Below are 6,003 nucleotides of genomic sequence, written 5' to 3'. Positions count from 1 at the left end.
ATTTTGTTTATCATGTTGTTCTTCTGCATCTCTGTAATGATTGATTTCAATTCTTCTATCTGTTGCTTCAGTTCTTGGATCTGGGCCTTAAGAGCGTTATTCTCGTTTATGACCTCATTGTTTACCACCAATCTTTGCTGAACTTGGCTTTTGGCTACATCAGCGTAACTTTTTGTTTGTCTTTGTGTGTTTACGTACGTTCTTTTTGCTTCCCCATATGGTATGTTTCTTGATACTTTAATTTTTAGTATATCGTTCTCTCGTTTGTAAAATGGGCAGTTTCTGTCGCCAGGCCCATGATTCCCTTTACAATTGATGCAATATGGTGGTTCTTCACAAGATGCGTTTATATGGTCTTTCGAGCATTTTTTGCACCTTGCTTCTTCTCTTTGGCATTTCTTCTGTGTATGCCCATATTTGTAGCATTTAAAGCATTGCATTGGTTTCGGGAAATAGTGTCTAGTTTTAAGTCTTAGTAGACCACATTTCAGATGCTCCGGAGGCTCTGATCTATTGATCGTAATGATAAGAAGAGGCGTGTTAACCGTTACTCTCTTTTCGTTTTTCCTAGTGATTCTGTGTACGTTTAGCACACCTTGGTCTGCTAGCTCAACTTGTATCTCTTTCGTTTCCATTTCCATCATTTCTTCGCTGTAGACCACACATTTTGAAATGTTCAGGTTCTTGTGGTATTCTACTTTTATCTTTTCTCCGTTTACTAAGCTTTTAAGCATTAGTAGCTTTTCCGCGTTTCTGTTGTTCTCTAGAACAATCAGAAAGCTTGTGTCTCTTTTTATGTACTTTATTTCTATGATGTCTTTCGTTAGTTTGGATAGCGTTTTTGATATCAAGAAGGGGTTTCTTGTTATCTTTCCATCGGTTTTTTCTGCCGTAAGGCTGAGGTAAGTTTTACCTCCTACTCCGCTCATCGTCGATACAGTTTTTTGTTTTGGTTGGTTTTGTTTATTATTCTCCATGTGATTCCCACGAGTCGCTAGGGAAAGGTGGGGTCCTCCGCGTCAGGGCCCTGCTGTAACACGGTAAGGGCTGCATACTGTGGGGTGCGCCCCGGTGCCCCACAGGCTCCGTTAACGGCTTCTCATTTATATCGCCCCTTCCACCACTCAGCTCTCGGCACGGGTCGCATCACACCTTAACTTTTGGGGCCCGTTTTCCCCCTTCCTTGTCTGCGTACGACCAAAGGTCCCACCGGGGTTGGTTACCCGATCTTTCCTAAGGTTGCTCATACCCCAGCCGGTACCTCGGGGAGGTAAGGATAGGAGTTCCAGGGCGGAAGCTGAAGGGCCAATAATTGGCACTGGATTGCGCTGTACCCTGGCTTTACCAGCCATTAGGACCGAGGTCATATTCCATTATTCCATGCAAGATTATTCTCGGCCGTTGTGTGGCCTGCTTAGAGCACTCTAATTTGTTCAAGGTAATCGCAGCTGGGCAGGTGGAAACACCGCACCCGATAAAGGGCACAAAGTGCCACCGTGTATGTGCACCCAGTCTTATAGTCGCAGCAATACCAGTGACCTACTGCCAACATTAGGAGTAGCACCCGTGCTGGACAAGAATGAACTTCGAACGTTTTAACCGCAACAATTTTAATATACGCTAGTGGAGCTGGAATTACCGCGGCTGCTGGCACCAGACTTGCCCTCCACTGGATCCTTGTTGAAGGATTTATGCTCAACTCATTCCAATTATGAGACATCATTCAAGAGTCTCACATTGTTATTTCTCGTCACTACCTCCCCGTGCCGGGATTGGGTAATTTACGCGCCTGCTGCCTTCCTTGGATGTGGTAGCCATTTCTCAGGCTCCCTCTCCGGAATCGAACCCTGATTCCCCGTTACCCGTTGCAACCATGGTAGTCCTCTATACTACCATCAATAGTTGATAGGGCAGATATTTGAAAGATCCGTCGTCGGTGCGAGACCGTACGATCAGCGGAATTATCCAGATTTCAACTCAAGCGTCACGGCCCTGTGAAGGGGGACGATTGGTTTGCCTAATAATTGCACAGGTTCCGCGAGGTCCCTGCATTTTGCATGTATTAGCTCTAGATTTTCCACAGTTATCCAAGTAACTAGTTGTATGATCTTGTAAATTATAGCTGTTATACTGAGCCTTATGCGGTTTCACATTAAATCTGTTCGTACTTAGACATGCATGGCTTAACCTTTGAGACAAGCGTATATTACTGGTAGGATCAACCAGAATTCACTATCACTATCTACTGATGGATGCGCGGCACGCCGGCCCGCAAACAATTCGATAGGGGTGTATATTAACTTCGCACAACATCACCACAACGTTCATCCTCGGTAAATTCGTTCCTCGTTCGCATACACGATAGCCATACACTAGCCAAAAGATTCCCATACACAATTACTAGCACGCATAAAAGCGTGAGAGGGGGTATTGTTCACATGTCCACGCTCGCTTATCACGAGGTAGCTGCACCACATTGATGTAAACGACCCAACACACACAGACGAGCGAGCGAGCGCACGCTTTTTTTCCCCTACTGCATACCTACAGCATACGCTGAGGAGGCATAACAATGGAGAAAAAAAACTCGGAGCGAGAGAGCGGTAACTACCCGTGTGGTGCTACTAGCTGCACTGATGCGATGCGTCTTACATGGGAGGTATTTCAATGTTCGACACACCGTACTGCACAGGGTTCGCATGGCACACGAGAAAGCCACAATCGCCTTATGCCCCTTCGACGTTCAACGCACGACACGACACCACACACTGGAGTACGTACGTCTCACCACGTAGTGAGGGTAGGGGTTCGACACACGAAACTCACTGAATTCGATACAAGCTCAAAAGGTTTACCCTCCCGGGTGCCGACCAGACTCACTGGATTCGATACAAGCTCAAAAGGTTTACCCTCCCGGGTGCCGACCAGACTCACTGGATTCGATACAAGCTCAAAAGGTTTACCCTCCCTGGTGCCGACCAGACTCACTGGATTCGATAGACGTTCGACCCTACCGACAGTAACTTGACCCCACCCGTACGGCATCGTACTACCGAACATCCATACAAGCTTCGCAAGTTATGCCTCAAACTTTTCACTCACCAACTTTCCCCACAATAGTGTAAACATGGTCATACCAACGTTGCCTCGGTATGGGTATATACCACACTGGGGGCATCGTTATAGGAGTGCCTTGGATAGACTTGTACCGCTAGCCGAGACACCATGCTGGGTCGGGAAATGTTCACGCACCGCAATCGGTACCAGTGCCGGGTGTCGGTCATATTCCGATGGGGGGTAACCCTACTATTGAACTCGTACTTGTACTTGGGCCGTGCCTAAGGTGTTGGTTGTTTCAATAGTTGGTTACTTGTTTCAATAGTTGACATTTTTTCAATAGTTGAACTTTTTTCCAACAGTTTCAGTTTTCCCGTAGGTAAAGATGATGATGTGTGACCAATGTGTGAATGTGTTGTTTTTTTTTTTCAATAGTCATGTACGCGCCGTTGTCGATGTAATACTGCGGGTGAGAAATAAAACAAACTGTTGTGCTGTGCTGTGCTTGATGTTGGCTTGGTGTTATTGTATTATCGAATTGGACTTAATACCAGTGCCGGGCCGATGCACACACTGCGTACTGCGAGTGCTGGCTCGCGCAGTGAGAAATTAAACAAACTGTTGCGCTGTTGTGTTGTGTGCGCTGTGTGGGGGAGACTTTTCATCACACTTGACACGCGCATTCTTACCCTCGATGTTGCCTTGGTGTTATTATGTTATCGAATTGGACTTAATACCAGTGCCGGACCGATGCACATACTGCGTACTGCGAGTGCTGGCTTGCGCAGTGACAAATTAAACAAACTGTTGCGCTGTTGTGTTGTGTGCGCTGTGCGGGGGACTTTTCCAACACTTGACACTTTGCATTCCGGGACGTGGACGCTTTCTGGGACTTAGTGTTATTGTCGGCGGGGCAGTGTTTTACACATTGCGTACTGCGGGTGCTGGTGTGCGGGTGTTGTGCACTTGAGACTTGTCATTCCAGGACATGGAATGGTTTCACACACATACGCGGTTGCATACTACCAGGCGCAGGATGAAATAAAAAAAAAGTAAAGTAATATCCAGCGAGGGGAATGGCTTCACACACGCACTTGGTGTTATAGCATTATCGTACTTATCGCCGATGCTGCGTACTGCGGGCGTTGGCTCGCGCAGACTGTTGTGTGCTGTGTTGTGCTGGGGGACAACACTTGACAGTTGTTATTCCCGGCCATGGGATGATTTCACACACACGCACGATTGCATACTACCAGGCGCAATGCGATTTAATGAAAAAAGAGAGAAGCAGCCAGCGCGGGCAGCACTAAGCTACCACGGTGGGACTTCTCTCTTACGGGACACGACGCACCCGCCCATCACATAGCGCATCGCAAGGGCAATACTGCACAAGCTACTGTGCCGCGCCGATGCTGATGGGGCATTGTTACACGTACTGCGTGCTGGGTCGCGCAGTGATAAATTGAACAAACTGTTGTGCTGTGCTGTGCTGGGGGGGGGGACTTTGCCAAAACATGCTACTTTGCATTCCAGGACATGGTGCACAGCTTATACCGCTAGCAGAGACACCTCGTTCGATCGGGGCAACTTGGGACACCGTAATCAGTACCAGTGCCGGGTGTGGGTCGGATTCCGATGGGGGGTGATCCGGGAACATATTTCTTGGACTTAGAATATTGTTCGGACTTAGAATTTTTTCGACTTATGACCTCGTTTCTGGGACTTGTAGAACCAGATGTAATGCGTGTTGCATAGATTAAGGCGCAGGGGAATTTAATAAAAAAGAGAGAAGCCCCACACATTTAGGGGGGCTTCTCTCTTTTTTATTGGACGATACACAACACATAACATACATGACATAACACTGACCTAGAAGCAGTATTTACCACCGTATTTTATGACCCGCTTCCACCTCGCAGGTAGGGAATCTATGCCTCTGGCATAGAACGTAGGAGGCTTGCTATCGAAGAACTCTTTTAGGAATGCGCTCATCTCGTCCTTAGTCCTGAAGAGTTTATTCCTAAGCTTATTACTCAATGACCTGAATAAATGGTAGTCCGATGGACTGATGTCTGGTGAGTAAGGAGGATGGTTCAATATGTTAAATCCCAGGCTCCTCGCCTTATCTATCGTTTCATGTGCCCTATGGCACGGAGCGTTATCGTGTAGTAGGGGTACCGGCCTATGTTTACTCACTCCCAGTATACCAGCCACCTTTTCCAGCTGCTTCTGATATCGTTTACGGTTAACAGATACACCCTTGTCTAGCAATTCCCAGTGTATAATGCCTCGTCGATCCCAAAACACACAGAGCATGTTCCACTTGCGATTCATCCTGTCTTTGGCGATTGTCTTCGGCATGGCGCCTTTTACGATCCAATGTATGCCTCTGTGAGGCGCAAACATGGGTATCTTAGATTCATCACAAGTGACCAAATTATCGAGCATACCCTGGTCTCGTTCACTTTGTCTGAGTAGTCGTTGGGCTAGTTTCACCCGCTTTGCAAGGTTGACTGGGTCTAGCTTGTGTGGGTGGTATCCCATTCTTTTTGGCACATAGTTTAGTTTATGCAACGTTCGCATAACAGTCGCTGCCGAACAGTTGTATTTCTGGGCCATAGACCTCGTAGATTGCTGGCTGTTTTGTTTCACATCAGCAAGCAGTGTTGCTGTGTTATCGATTGCCTTCGGACGGCCTTTGCGTGGACGATCCGCGCAGTTCCTGTCGGTATCGAACCTTTTGTACCACATCGTAACCGTTCTACGAGTAACAGTTTGTCCATATGTGGAATTCAATGCCAAGAGGGTGTCCGACACTGAATCACCCATGTCGTAGTGGTGCAAGATGAACATTCTTGTTTCAGTTCTAGATAGTCTTATGGTTTGTATATCATATTGACTAGCATCTATCGGCTCTAGGACAACTCTGAGTTCTTTCAGAGAGTC

The sequence above is a fragment of the Toxorhynchites rutilus genome, unplaced genomic scaffold (assembly GCF_029784135.1).
Source record: "Toxorhynchites rutilus septentrionalis strain SRP unplaced genomic scaffold, ASM2978413v1 HiC_scaffold_87, whole genome shotgun sequence".
Taxonomy (NCBI): domain Eukaryota; kingdom Metazoa; phylum Arthropoda; class Insecta; order Diptera; family Culicidae; genus Toxorhynchites; species Toxorhynchites rutilus.
Note: the sequence above shows the minus strand (reverse complement) of the source record.